This window comes from Triturus cristatus, chromosome 9, assembly GCF_964204655.1.
Source record: "Triturus cristatus chromosome 9, aTriCri1.1, whole genome shotgun sequence".
NCBI lineage: Eukaryota > Metazoa > Chordata > Amphibia > Caudata > Salamandridae > Triturus > Triturus cristatus.
Genome location: NC_140592.1, coordinates 727,804,660 through 727,820,572, shown reverse-complemented (window position 1 = coordinate 727,820,572; position 15,913 = coordinate 727,804,660).

Here is a 15,913-nt window from a genome sequence, read left to right as displayed (position 1 = left end):
GATCAGCAACTGCGCAGACGACCTCGCCCCACTGAGGACCCCGCCGAGCAGATCCGGCAGCAAGAAGGCCCCATGGTTCACCGACAAACTCAAGAGCTCCAAGAAGAACTGCCGAGCCCTCGAGAAAGCCTGGAGAAGGGAGCCAACACCGGACAACATGACCACCCTCAAGCTCGCCACCCGGAAGCACCATCAACTGATCCACGCCACCAAGAAAACAGCATTCAAGGACCGGCTGGACAACAACGCACACAACTGCAAGGAATTCAACATCGTGAAAGAGCTCTCCAACCCCAACGCCGGAAACAACGACATCACCCCGTCGCAAGACCTCTGCAACTCCCTCGCCTCCTACTTCCACAACAAGATCACTGACATACACAACAGCTTCAGCCCACAAACAACGCTCCCAACGACCGCACAAACGCCCCCCACCACCACCCTCAGCGCCTGGACCCAGATCAACACAGAAGACACCATCTGCACGATGAACTCTATCCACTCCGGATCTCCGACCGACCCCTGCCCCCACCACGTCTTCAACAAGGCCGACGCTGTCATCGCACCCCACCTGCGGGACATCATCAACACCTCCTTCGACACCGCCACCTTCCCTGAGAGGTGGAAGCACGCCGAACTCAGCGCTCTACTAAAGAAACCAACAGCGGACCCCACCGAACTCAAGAATTACCGCCCCATCTCGCTCCTCCCGTTCCCAGCCAAAGTCATCGAGAAGACCGTCAACAAGCAGCTGGCCGCCTTCCTCGAGACGAATGGATCCCTCGACCCCTCACAGTCTGGCTTCCGAGCCAACCACAGCACCGAGACCGCCCTCATCGCTGCCACCGATGACATCCGAGCCCTGCTGGACAACGGTGAGACAGTGGCCCTCATCCTCCTAGACCTCTCCGCGGCATTCGACACTGTTTGCCACCGCACCCTAGCGCAGCGCCTCAGCAACATCGGAATCCAGGAGAAGGCACTGGAGTGGATCATCTCCTTCCTCACTGGAAGGACACAGAGAGTCCGCCTACCTCCGTTCAGATCTGCAGCCACGGAAGTCATCTGCGGCGTTCCTCAGGGCTCCTCGCTCAGCCCCACCCTCTTCAACGTCTACATGAGCCCCCTTGCGGACATCGCACGCCAACACAACCGCAACATCATCTCCTACGCGGACGACACCCAGCTGATCCTCTCCCTGACCAACGACCCCGCCGCCGCCAGACCTCACGATGGGATGAAAGACGTAGCCGAGTGGATGACGACCAGCCGCCTGAAACTGAACTCCGACAAGACGGAAGTCCTCATCCTGGGCTCCTCGCCCTCCGCCTGGGACGACTCCTGGTGGCCCCCCGCCCTGGGCACCGCACCCAAACCGACAGACCACGCACGCAACCTGGGCTTCATCCTGGACACCTCCCTCTCCATGACCAGACAAGTCAACGCCGTCTCCTCGTCTTGCTTCAACATCCTGCGCATGCTACGTAAGATCTTCCGGTGGATCCCCACCGAGACCAGGAAGACGGTCACCCAGGCCCTTGTCACCAGCCGACTGGACTACGGCAACGCCCTCTATGCTGGTACCACCGCCAAGCTCCAGAAGAGACTCCAGCGGATCCAGAACGCCTCAGCCAGACTCATCCTCGACATCCCCCGACGCAGCCACATCTCCGGACACCTGAGAGACCTGCACTGGCTCCCCGTCAACAAGAGAATCACCTTCCGTCTCCTCACCCACGCACACAAAGCCCTACACAATCAAGGCCCGAGCTACCTCAACAACCGCCTCAACTTCTACGCTCCCAAACGCCATCTCCGATCAACCAGTCACGCCCTCGCGGTCGTCCCCCGCATCCGAAGAGCGACAACAGGAGGAAGGTCCTGCTCCTACCTGGCCGCCAAGACCTGGAACTCCCTCCCGACCGACCTGCGCCTGACCCAAGACCACCTCTCCTTCAGGAAGAAGCTCAAGACCTGGCTGTTCGAGCAGTAGCGGCACCCCCCCCCCCCCCCCCCCCAAGCGCCTTGAGACCCTCCGGGTGAGTAGTGCGCTCTATAAATGTCTTTGATTGATTGATTGATTGATTGTGAAAGGTTTTTACAATGACGACAGGAAGCAGGAGAATGTGTGTCAGGTAGACAAATGATACACACATGTGTATCCGAAGTAGCCTTCTTTTTACCACAGGATGGACAGGCCACGAACAAGGAAGGCATTTCTGACAGAAAAAAGTTAAAAATCTGTCAGGAAAGTCAGTAAATGCTTCACCAAACAGGAGAATATTTTGAATGAAGCAAAAAAAAAACAAAAAAAATCACCAAAAATTGGTAAGTTCTTGACTAGAAAGTCAAAAAAGAAGAGAGCTGAATTCCAGGGTCCTGACTGAAGGAGCCGGAAAGAACAACTGACCCAACTGTCACCCCTGAGGCATAATGGGATCTTGGGATCAGAGCTGCCTTAAAGGCACGGTGCCAGTTTTTATCTGTAGAAGGCTTTTCAGTCTCTATGGCATTGTATTACAATGCAGCCTGCAGACTAACAATGTTTTTTATCTATGTTTGGCACAGTGTTTGTTTTTCTTTCTCATGAGGTTTGTCTCATTAAAAAAGAAAAAAAAAAGTTTTTAGGTGCATTTGTATACCTATGGTGTCTATTTAGATATTTATATCTATCTGGGAATGTTTACATTCATTATTATTACATGTCTAGCCTACTATGGGGGCTGCATTGGTTTGAAAAAAATAATATATGTTTTTATACATATACAGAGCTGTATATATATATATATATATATATATATATATATATATATATATATATATATATATATATATCTCCAAAGTCCTCTCCCAAGGGGAAAGAGTGAGCCGCACACATCGCGGTAAAAGTAGATTTTATTTCAATAGTTGATCAAGCTCCGATGTTCTTTGTTCCTTATGCATTTCAGCCACCTTGGCCTTCTTCAGAGGAGGAGCTGCAGACACCTGGGGGCCGGACAAACACACATTAGAACCCTGCAAGTTCTCAATTTATTGTCTCAGTGATTGCCTTCTGGTGGACGCCCTGATGGGTTACAGTGTAGAGCATGCTGGTTCTTGTAGTGCGTTGTACAACCCCAATTCTTACCCTTCAGTGGGCGATGCCTGTTTACTTCACTTATGTCATTCTCCCACGATCCCCTGGCACACCATTTTCAACTGTGTTGGGGTCCAAACCCAAGAGTAGTTCCTGGTGGCTGCCTCCGCCCTTGTGGTTCATCACCCAAGTCACGATTGGTCCGATTACGGGCAGTTTGATGGCGCGCTTTTGCTGGCGGTGCGATCTTCGTGGTAGGACCAAAGCCGCATGATACATCCAAAGTCCTCTCCCAAGGGGAAAGAGTGAGCCGCACACATCGCGGTAAAAGTAGATTTTATTTCAATAGTTGATCAAGCTCCGATGTTCTTTGTTCCTTATGCATTTGAGCCACCTTGGCCTTCTTCAGAGGAGGAGCTGCAGACACCTGGGGGCCGGACAAACACACATTAGAACCCTGCAAGTTCTCAATTTATTGTCTCAGTGATTGCCCTCTGGTGGACGCCCTGATGGGTTACAGTGTAGAGCATGCTGGTTCTTGTAGTGCGTTGTACAACCCCCACAATTCTTACCCTTCAGTGGGCGATGCCTGTTTACTTCACTTATGTCACTCTCCCACGATCCCCTGGCACACCATTTTCAACTGTGTTGGGGTCCAAACCCAAGAGTAGTTCCTGGTGGCTGCCTCCGCCCTTGTGGTTCATCACCCAAGTCACGATTGGTCCGATTACGGGCAGTTTGATGGCGCGCTTTTGCTGGCGGTGCGATCTTCGCGGTAGGACCAAAGCCGCATGATACATCCAGTGTCCTCTCCCAAGGGGAAAGAGTGAGCCGCACACATCGCGGTAAAAGTAGATTTTATTTCAATAGTTGATCAAGCTCCGATGTTCTTTGTTCCTTATGCATTTGAGCCACCTTGGCCTTCTTCAGAGGAGGAGCTGCAGACACCTGGGGGCCGGACAAACACACATTAGAACCCTGCAAGTTCTCAATTTATTGTCTCAGTGATTGCCCTCTGGTGGACGCCCTGATGGGTTACAGTGTAGAGCATGCTGGTTCTTGTAGTGCGTTGTACAACCCCCACAATTCTTACCCTTCAGTGGGCGATGCCTGTTTACTTCACTTATGTCATTCTCCCACGATCCCCTGGCACACCATTTTCAACTGTGTTGGGGTCCAAACCCAAGAGTAGTTCCTGGTGGCTGCCTCTGCCCTTGTGGTTCATCACCCAAGTCACGATTGGTCCGATTACGGGCAGTTTGATGGCGCGCTTTTGCTGGCGGTGCGATCTTCGCGGTAGGACCAAAGCCGCATGATACATCCAAAGTCCTCTCCCAAGGGGAAAGAGTGAGCCGCACACATCGCGGTAAAAGTAGATTTTATTTCAATAGTTGATCAAGCTCCGATGTTCTTTGTTCCTTATGCATTTCAGCCACCTTGGCCTTCTTCAGAGGAGGAGCTGCAGACACCTGGGGGCCGGACAAACACACATTAGAACCCTGCAAGTTCTCAATTTATTGTCTCAGTGATTGCCCTCTGGTGGACGCCCTGATGGGTTACAGTGTAGAGCATGCTGGTTCTTGTAGTGCGTTGTACAACCCCCACAATTCTTACCCTTCAGTGGGCGATGCCTGTTTACTTCACTTATGTCATTCTCCCGCGATCCCCTGGCACACCATTTTCAAGTGTGTTGGGGTCCAAACCCAAGAGTAGTTCCTGGTGGCTGCCTCTGCCCTTGTGGTTCATCACCCAAGTCACGATTGGTCCGATTACGGGCAGTTTGATGGCGCGCTTTTGCTGGCGGTGCGATCTTCGCGGTAGGACCAAAGCCGCATGATACATCCAAAGTCCTCTCCCAAGGGGAAAGAGTGAGCCGCACACATCGCGGTAAAAGTAGATTTTATTTCAATAGTTGATCAAGCTCCGATGTTCTTTGTTCCTTATGCATTTCAGCCACCTTGGCCTTCTTCAGAGGAGGAGCTGCAGACACCTGGGGGCCGGACAAACACACATTAGAACCCTGCAAGTTCTCAATTTATTGTCTCAGTGATTGCCCTCTGGTGGACGCCCTGATGGGTTACAGTGTAGAGCATGCTGGTTCTTGTAGTGTTTACATTCATTATTATTACATTGTCTAGCCTACTATGGGGGCTGCATTGGTTTGGAAAAAATAATATATGCTTTTATACATATACAGAGCTGTGTGTGTGTATGTATATATATATATATATATATGTATATATATATGTTTTTCATATATAATTTTTATTATTTCCGGGGTCCCCGCACATGGGCGGGTATATTCAGTGCTTAGGACTATTGATGAGGATCCCCTGGAAGAGAACTGTTATCTTCTGAAATAACAATAGGATAAAAAAAGGCAGCTCCAAAAGGAATTTACAACATAATTAGCAGAAGGTAGGAATAAAACTGGAATTATTTCTGCGCTGTGAAGAGCTGATAGAAAGCATCCTAACACACCAGGCTTGTAATACACAGGCAACACTAAAGTAATAATTAAATAGAAAAAAACACTGAAGGGAAATACTTTTTCTGTCGATGTGCTCCTTGTGAAGAGCAAAATGCAGTAACCGAAAGTGAAGTTAGTCAGTGGCTGAAGTCGGCTTACCCACCGCCCTTTGCTGTATGCTGTTCTGGGAGTAAGCAAAATGTGAACAACAGACTAATGCACAGATAGAGCTGGCGGAAAGCCCCTTTAAGGATTGTATACATATAATTTTTGTAGCATCAAAAGGTTGGTCTAATGGCAGACCTAAAAAGGCCTGTTCACTTCTACGGATCACTGCACAGTATGCGGTCACTACTACACTACTTAACTCCTGGCATATGTGCCTTTGATCACTATGAGGGTAGTGCTTTGGGCACTTTTCCCGATCCAAAAAGACTACAATCCGTCAGACAACTGAATGTGATCCGTGTTCACCCCCCAACAACAACAAATATCTGCACCACAGATCCAGACATCATTGCATCAGAGGCACTCAGAGCAGGGATACACATCCGTCGCTATGCAAGCGACTTTTCTGTCCCAACAGACGCTCCTCCAGATCAGGCTACTATAAACCAACTCCTAATCTGGAGAGCTTGGGTGTGCAGATCAGTAAAGACAGCAGGAAAATCTATCAGCATTCCCGTGGCTCATACAGCTCGGTGCTCCACTACAAAGTGTAACTATTGCAGGGAAATAGACCCTCTCAACATGGGATTCTCTCCTGTCATTGCTATAAACTGTGGCTTAAGATCCATTTGCACTACAAACGTATTGCCAAACAAATAAGGGTAGAACTTACGCAAGGCCCACACTAAGACAAAGGACACTTTCTCAATAGCCTTCCAGTTCTGGTCTCTGGGCAATAACCTTATACCAATAAAAGCTACCAGACGCTCTGCAATTGTCATCCAGTTGGGCTAACACCACTCCCAATTCTCTGCCAGAGGCATCAGTCTGTGCAATGAAAGGCTGACTGTAGTCGGGTGCTTTCACAGCTGCAATGAACAGCACCTTGTTCAGTTCCTCAAATGCTTTCTGACACTTCGTCACTTTCCTAGGCTGCTTCTTGGTGGTCAAAGCAATCAATGGGGCAACTATACTTCCACAGTTCACCATAAAGCCCCTGTAAGACCTAGTGAGTCCTAAAAAGGCCCTGCCTTCAGCCGTTGGAACCTCCCAGTCTCAATCTTGGCATCCAACAAGCAAATCTTCCCATTCGCCCCCTCATGCCCAAGGTAGACTACAGAGAACTGACCCACCTGACACTTGGTTGTCTGAATGGTCAGTTTTACCTCCTGTATCTTAGCCAGCACCTGTCCTAGGTGGCTCATGAACTGCTGAACAAGGTCACCCAGGTAGGCCACACACAACTCCTCCAGCCCTGCGAGAACATGGTTCACCAGGCGCAGAAAAGTGGCAGGAGCATTCTTCTATTCAAAGGGCATCAATTTAAACTGATACAACTACTCTGGCATAGAAATGTGGTCTTCTCCTTGGCATCTGGTGCTAATGCAATCTGTTAGTACCCATTGGTTAGATTTGAGGTACGCAAGTACTTTGCAGCACCTAACCAATCTACAAGTTCATCTGCTTTCGGTACAGGATGGGTATCACTTTTGGTTCTCTCATTGGGGGCTCAGTAGTCCACAAAGAACCACAAGTCATTATACCCTTGTTTTGGTACTAGCACCACAGGACTAGATCAAGGACTATAAGATCTCTCAATGACGCCCCTCTCCCCATATCCAACGTCCTAGCACTTTCTACATTAATGCATACCTCAACCTGGTCAGACATTCTGTACATCCTGCCCTTTGCCGGCAGGCTGTTTTTTGTATCTAGGTCATTCACACAGATAAGTGTCAACCCTGAAGCCAGAGAGAAGGTTGGAAAACCATCTTTCTACACTCTCTCTGCAGCGCATGCATTAACCGAGGGGCTTGCTGTACCCTTTCTACAGTGCCATGTCACTATGCAGCAATTTAGGAAGGTGCTCACTGCCCTCCTCCACTTCCTTCACCACAGCCATGACATTCACTGTGTAATCTCTTGGAAGGTAAAGCTTCAACCTGTTCACATGGAAGACCCACTTGAATTCCCCTGTGATGCCTGTGCCCACCAAGTAGTTGACCTCTGAAACATTCTGAACTGCGTTGTATGGCCCACACCGTTTGTCCTCCAAAGCCCTGGTACAAATAGGCTTTAGCACCAACATCTCCTGACCTTCTTGATACCCAGTCACCATAGCTTTCAGGTTGTGCCACCCTCATCAGTACTTGGCTAGGCCGGAAGGTTTTCCTTTGCCTGACTCATGTATTGTGCCATCAACCTCCTGAGGCCAATCACATAGTCCATCACACCCTTTTATGGAGATTGAGGTTCCTTCCCACCCTTCTCTGAATAAGGTAAGAGGACTCCACACTGGGTGTCCATACAGAAGCTCAAACAGACTGAACCCTACCCCCTTCTTTGGAATCTCTCAGTAGGCGAACCAAAGACAAGGCAGGAGAAGATCCCACTTCCTCCTGAGGTTATCTGGCAGACTTCTCATCATGCTTTTACGGTTTTGTTGTGGTATTCTGTAGATTAGTATTATGTCACACAAGCTTGCTCCCATATAATAAGAGATGAAATTGGTTCCCCGGTCGGATATTACTGTTCTCAGAAATCTGACCCTAGAAAAGATTCCCAGGATTGCGATTGCTCCACCCATGCACTCATGCTCCTAATAGGTACAGCTTCTGGATACGACCACAGCAAAAGATAGACTTGTTGCGGGACTGTAAAAGGGAGGGGTCAAATAAACCAGCTACGTATATTCCCACTGACTCAAATGGAACACCTACAACTGGTAGAGGCACTAAAAAAAGCTTTTGTCCTCCGTCCCGACTTAACACTCATCTGGCAAGCAGGACAGGTTCTACAGAAGATTCCCATCTCTCTGTGCATTCCTGGTCAGTGTCCCATTCCAAACAGTTACAGTGCAGGAGGAAGCCAGGCCATCAATCAAGAGTAATAGGCCCTGTGTATTAGGTGACGGACATTGGGCTCGAGGATGCCCATGGGAATTGATAAACAGCCTGCAAACGATACTGGAATATTGGTGCAATTAATGAATATTGGCCTTAATGAAATTCAAAGCTCTGACGAAAATCCAGGAGTGTTTTAGAACAAAACCCGTTGGCTGGATTGTATTTTTTAAATTTGAAGATTGATAAATAAAGGATTTAATAGCAAAATGCATTTGTGTTCAGATCAGTGTGCACCTGCACCCCCCCCCTTCCCACCACCACCACATCAAAATTCAACACGGGATTCTGACATCATTGCAGCTGGGGCACTCAGGGCAGGGGTACATGTCAGTCACCACAAGAGGGACTTTTCCCATCCCAACAATGCAGAAGTTCTGCAGAGGGAGGATGTGCTTCTGATTTTAGAGATCTAGAAGTGGATAAAACTGTCTACCCTTTTTTCATGTAAGGAATGCGTGAGAGTATTATCACTTCCACTACTATGACTATTGCTTAATAAACACATCTCAATCCCTTAGTTTAAGCGGAGGCCTGGGTCCAAGTAGTAGCTTGTTCTCTAGAGCACCTTCTCGCAGCCCCTAATGCCATGCCGGAGGAAAAGAAAGAGGCAGCTGCCAGAGGTTCGGAATCAAGGAAGGCTCGGTCCTTGAAAAACAGAAGAATTTGTGAGCTTGAAAGAGGAACGAGGTACGGACAGAAAGGCACAGCTAGCACCTTATAGTTTTGGCAGCAGTGAAGAAGTTACTTATCTGTGGTAATGATCTTTCTGGTGGATACGCTATCTACCTGTAGATTCCTCACCTATAGAACCACCGCAGGGGTCAGACTGGATCAGAAAACTTCAAAGCTCTCCTATCGCTGGTAGTGGGCGCTGGCCTTGTTAGAACAACGGAAGTAGCATCAGGTGACGTCAAAGGCATATAGCGCCAGCCTTGGTGCAATGTCGTCAGTTTCCATCCATTTTGTCTGAGACTTTGTGGCGATGGATGGACTGACAATGAGTGCAGTACCATAATATAAACCAAGATCTTATTAACTTTCCATGTAATACATCCATTAAATGGGGAGGCCCGTGGGGGGGGGGGGGGGGGGGGGGGAAGGTCGTCGAGGAATCTGCAGTTAGATATCCACCAGAAACATCATTATCACAGGTAAGAAACTTTTTCTTCTGTTGGATAAGTCTACCTGCAGATTCCTGACTTGCAGAACAGACTCCAGAGCAATACCCTGACCCTGGAGGAGGGTTTAAGAATGCTTATACAAGTAAATCCTGCACAACAGATCTAGCAAAGTAACCATCCCTATGCCCTTCAGAATCCAGGTAATAATGCTTAGCAAAGGTTAGTAGGGACATCCATGTCACTGCCCTGCAAATATCCGCAATGGGAATGCCTCTCGCTAGGGCAGAACTGGTGGCATTAATTCTGGTGCATTGGACTCTGACCCTTCCCGACTGGCTCATTGTTGGCCAGAGTGTAGCAGGTCCTGATGCAGAGGATGATCCATCTTGAAAGGGTTCATTTTTGCACCACTTTGACTTTCTTGACACCAGAGTAGCCAACAAAGACCTGGTTATCCAGTGGCATGTCCCCATGTGGTCAACATAATAGTTGACAGCATGCTTAAGATCCAACCTATTCAACCACTCCTATGCCTTAGTGTGGTAGGGAATGGGGTTAAAAGTTCGAAGTATGATGGATTGACTCAGACGGAAAGGAATCACCACATTTGGCAGGAAAGCAGCCATGGTTCACAACACCAATTTGTCTGGGTATAAAGAGGTAAAAGGGGAACAGGAACTAAGTGCCTGCAACTCACTTACCCACCTGACTGAAGTGATAGCCACCAACAATACAGTTTTGAGAGTCAACATCCTTAAGCGACAACTATACAGAGGCTCAAACAGAGCCCCATGAGGAAAAGTGAAATCCTAAAAAAGGTCTCACCAGGGCAGAACAAAAAAAATAAAATAAAGGAGTTGGAGGGTACACATTTGTTAAAGCAGAACAATAAGGATTTTAAAAGTGATGGCTGATCTGGCAGACAGGGGAATGCTGACAATGCAGCTAAATAACCTTCAACAGTGCCTATCGCACAACATCACTGGGCAAGAGAAATGCCACATTGCAGGACTGGTGACAGCCTGGCCTGCAAGGGGTCTACATTGCTGTCCACACACCATGCAACCAAGTTGCTCCATCTACAAGCAGATTTGGTGGCGGTACGATGCATCAACAAGATGTTGCCTACCGTCTCTGGTGGCAGCTGAAGGAAACTCATAACTCCTGCTCAATCTCAAGGCATGTAGATGGACGCCCTGGAGATTATGGTGGAGAACCACCCCCACCTCTCCCACTGGGAGAGAAGGTCCAACAGGAATGGAAGTCTCAGTGGGGTAAATGTGGAGTAGTGCAGAAGGTCGTCATTCCTCACTCTCCTTGGGCAATCTGTGATGATGAGAATGACCTGGGCTAAGCCTTGGTGAAATTTCTTCAGAAATGGAGGAAGCAAATGTATGGCGGTAAACATGTAATGCAATGAAAAGTTCCACCTCAACTGAAAAACGCCCCTAACACTACCCTCAATGGAAACTGGAGAGCAGAGAACCGCTGATATTAAACATTTCCCAAGGAGGTGTATAAGTCCACCTGAGGAGTGCTCCACAGGGTAAAGATTTACTAGACTACCTACGTTAGAAGTTGTCAATTGTGATTGGCAAGATAACACCGGCTCAGGTTGTTGGTTCTAGCATTCAGCAAACATGCCAGATAATTAGCGGTGAGCCAGATCCTTTGGTGGTCAGCCCAAGGATATAATCTGAACTCATCCAGGCAAAGGAGGTGAGACCCTACATCCCCTTAGTTGCCGACATCAAATCGCTTTTGTGTTGTCCATCAAGATCTGGGCGGACCATCCTCCAATAGAGGGGAGAAGGCCTTCAGCGCAAGTCAAATCACCCACAGTTCAAACAGGTTCATGTGAAGCACCTGCTCTACCGGAGACCGGAGGACTGAGTTCTCCAGATGCTCCAGGTGAGCTCCCCACCCTAAGGTGGAGGCATCCATAACTACCCTAGTCACAGTTGGAGGGAGAGTGAAGGCTATTCCGCAATTTAGGTTTGCCTCTTTCCTCCTCCAAACCATTTCTGCTGCATTGCTGGGGGAGATTATGAGAGTGCAAGAGATCTCCCTAATACTGTAACCACTGCCTTCACAGGCACCAATTCAAGGCCATCAATGTGACAACGTGCGTGCATGACCAGGAGAATGCAGGGAACTAGCAGATCTAGGAATCTTAAGACCCCCCAGGACTGGAAATTGCACGCCTTGCTGAAAGAAAGGGACAATTTCTTGAATGTCGGTAATCCTCTGAGGCGGAGGGAAGGGACAGAGGAGGGCGGTGTCCAGAACTCACCCTATGAACCAGATTAGTTTGAAGGGTCACAGTTGAGATGGTCAGTCATCTAAGCATGGGAAAATGCTGCAGGTCGAGTGAAACCATCCAGTCTCCAGTCAGCAAATCTTGAACCTTTCCCTGTTGAGGAAGATGTTCAATTTCCTGAGGTCCAGGATTGGACTTGGCCCGTTGTCCTTCTTGGGCACCCTGAAGTAATAATGTTCATAATATCCTTCTCCCTTTTCCTGCTCAGGTACTAACTCTACTGCTCCTTTCAACAGGAGCGCTGCTGTAATATAGCCAGGTGGTGGAAGGGGGGGGGGGGGGGGGGGGGTTGTTACCAAGGTAAAGGTGGGTGGAGGGCATCGGAGTCTGAAGGAAAGGAAGGGTGTAACCTCTTTCAACAATCTAGAGGGCCACTGGTCCAAAGTAATGGGCCTCCAGACCAGAGAAAAGAGGGACACCCACCCCTCCTGGGGAAGCAAACTAGGCCTGCTTTCCTGGTTGAGCAGAGGTGGATGAGGAATGATGGACATGGCCACGGATCATTTCTCTGGCTCTGCCCTGTACTGTCTGACCAAAAGGCTTCTGGCATCGGAGACTCAGTACGATGGAGCAGGTGCAGAAGAATTTGGGAAGGAAAATGACAGTCGGCGGAAGGGGTTGTCAATCTTTGGCTGGAGCCAGTGGGGTCACCGGAGTGGGGCTGCAAGAAGCTAGAGGTACTGGCTCTATTTCAACCAACTCTGGCTCGGATATTTACATGAATCTCCCCTGGTGTAGGCTACAATTGCTGCTAGGTGCACCTTGAGGCTTGAGTGGTTGATGCTGCGGTCAAGCAAGTGTGTAAGATATATGAGCACTGTTTCCTGTGTGGGAAATTGAATTTAGAGTATTGTTTTCTGTACACCATATGGTGTACGGTTTCCATTTAGCTGCGTAGCATTGTCTTGTGGTTTGTTTTCTTGCCTCCTCTAGTATCGCTATTGTTCTTTTGCAGTACGTTTAAATGTCCAAACTCTATGTATTCAGGCGCCAGGCTGAGGGTTGCTGGGTCCGGGTAAAATATCTGACCCCTTTGCATTCTGAGAAGCTCCTTCTCTGCCTTGAATTTGATCCTCTGTTCCCTGGACAGTTCAAGTAGGCTTGAGTACCAGGTTTGCCTTGCCCATTGAGGGGCTATGAGAATTAGATGTGTTCCTGGTTGTCTAGATTTTTCCAGTACCTTTTGTAGCAGAAGTATCGGAGCAAATGCAAATATCCCTCACCAGTTTAGCAGCAGGGGATTCCCTTTTGATAAGTGGTGTTGAAACGGAGGCAAAGAATTGGCATTTTTTGTTCTCCATTGTTGCTAATAGGTCTATTTCTGGTGTCCCCTAGAGGTTGCAGGCTCTTTTGCTTTATCTCCCATTTGTGTGAGCTGCTGAGTTGATCTGCATCGGTGTTGTCCTTTCCTGGCAGGTGAATTGTTTGTAGGACGATTCTATTTGAATTGGCCCATTTCCATATTTCCTGCACTAGTTTGCTTAAGGTAAATGGTTTTGTTCCTCCCTGCTTGTGGAGGTAAAACATCATTGCGGTATTGTCCGTCTGGATCAATACTGTCTTCCCTCCTATGTGGGCTCTGAATGCCTTTAGTGCCAGGAACAGTGTCTTCATCTCCAGGAAGTAGATGTGCTTTATGGAGTCTGCATGATTCCATTGACCCCGTACCCTCAGGTTTCCTGAATATGCTTCCCAACTCTTGTGGGACTCATCTGTTGTGATGATCACTGAGGGAGTTGGGCATTTAGAAGGTCTTCCTAGTGTTATGTTCTTGGATGCCCACCATTGTATCTCCGTCTGAATCTTTTCTGTTACAACCACTAGATCCTCCCAACTCCCTGTGTCTTGTGGCCAACTGTTGGATAGCCACTCCTGTACAGGGCGCATGTGGAGACATGTATGAGTGATGAGGGGAATGCATGATGCTATCATGCCCATGAGTTTCAGGACTCTCCTCGCTGTCAGACTGACCCGTCTGGTAGAGGCAAGTTTGCGGTTTGATAGCTTGTATTCTTCTTTGGGTCGGGTATGCCCGTGCAACCTTGGAGTTTAATCCTGCTCCTAGAAAGGTTTTTTCTTGCACCAGGTTTTATTGATGACTTTTTGTGGAAAATTGAAAAACCCAATTCTTGCACCGTTGTGATCACCTGATAAACGTGTGTGTAACATCTTTGCTTTGAATTTGCCTTCACTTGCCAGTTGTCTAGGTAGGGATAGACATGGATTCCTCTCCTTCTCAAGGATGCCGCTACCGCTGGTAGGCACATGTGAAGACTCTTGGTGCTGATTTTTATTCCGAAGGGCAAAACCTTGAGTTGTTAATGAGTGTCCTCAGGGGTGAACCTGAGGTATCTATTGTGTGCTTGGTTCATGGGGATGTGCAGATAGGCGTCCTTTAGATCTATTGTTGCAATGAAATTCCCTTTTTGTAGCTGTGAGGTTACTTACTGTAGTGCTGACATCTTGAAATGCTGCATGCGAATGAATTAGTTTATGAATTATTTAAGATGGGTCTTAGCGTGAGATCTTGTTTTGGTACCAAGTAGTAAGGTGAATAGTTTCCTTTGTTGTGTTCCCTCTTTGGTACCCTCTCTATTGCTTGTTTTTGTAGGAGTTCCTTTATCTCCTGTCTTAATTGTCAGAGTTCTTTTTTTTGAAGCCCCTTCCTTGGAGGATTTGGTGGGGGTTTGTTTGTTAGTTCTATACAACAGCCATGGTATAGCACATTTAAAATTCAACTGTCAGTGGTGATGTTTTCCCATTGAAGTAGGTGTTGCGCTATTCTGCCTCCCACTGGTGGTGTGTTGGGGTCTTGCCTTTTGGGCAAGTCACTGTGTTTGCTCCTCCTCCTCTTGAGGGTTGTCCCCAGCCTTTTTCTCTGCCACGAAAGGACTGCCTTGGTTGCTGCTGCCAGGCTTGGTATTCAGACTGCTGGTTTGATTGGTGTCCGCTGCCCTGTGTTTGATGATGTTGTTGACCTGTTGAGAAGACCCCGCTTCCCGTGGGTCTTCTGAGGTTAAAACCTCCTCTTTTGAAGGTGCCCCTCTGTTGCAGGGCTCCCATGGACCTGGCAGTCTCCTTGTCCTCCTTTATTTGTTGCAGGGATTCATCTACCTCACTTCTGAGGTGTCTCCTGTGAAGGGTTTGTTAAGTATGGAGGTTTGGACTTCTTGCTTGAAGCCTGAAATTCTGAGCCAGGCGTGCCTTCTCAACATTGTGCCTGTGAACTTTTATCTGCTGGCTGTATCAGCTGTGCCTAAAGCAGATTTAAGGCAGATGTTCGCTATGTTTCTTCCCTCCAGTATGATGGATTTTGCTCTTTTCTTATCCTTTTCTGTGAGATTGTTCATCAGTTCTGCAATGTCGTCCCATTGTTGGTGGCCATACCTATTGAGGATGACAGTTTGCAATGCACCATTGCGTTGCTGCCTCTTTCTCCCTACCATGTCCATTCTTTTACTTTCTCTCTCTATAGGTGGGCCAGTGGAGGACTGAGCGTTGCTACTCCTTGCTGTGGTGACGATGGAGTCTGCCACTGTATTCCCCTGGCTGTATTTAGGGTCCTTTGTGGAGGGTTTGTATTTTTTCTCAACCCTTGGGAATACCCCCTTTGCTGAAGCCGGCTCCTTGAAAGCCTCCTTGCCTTGGTCCAGAATGCTTGGCAGCATTGGTAGGTATAGTGTTCCCTTGGTGGATTGTGCCACTGTTTCTAGGAGGAAGCATGAGTCTCCTTCTCCTTCTCTAAGGGGACCCCGAAGATATCAGCTGCTCTCTTGATGAGGCTGTTGTAGAAGGATATGTCATCTGGTGACAAAGCCTTCGAGGAATAGCTACAGACCTATTCTTCTGGGC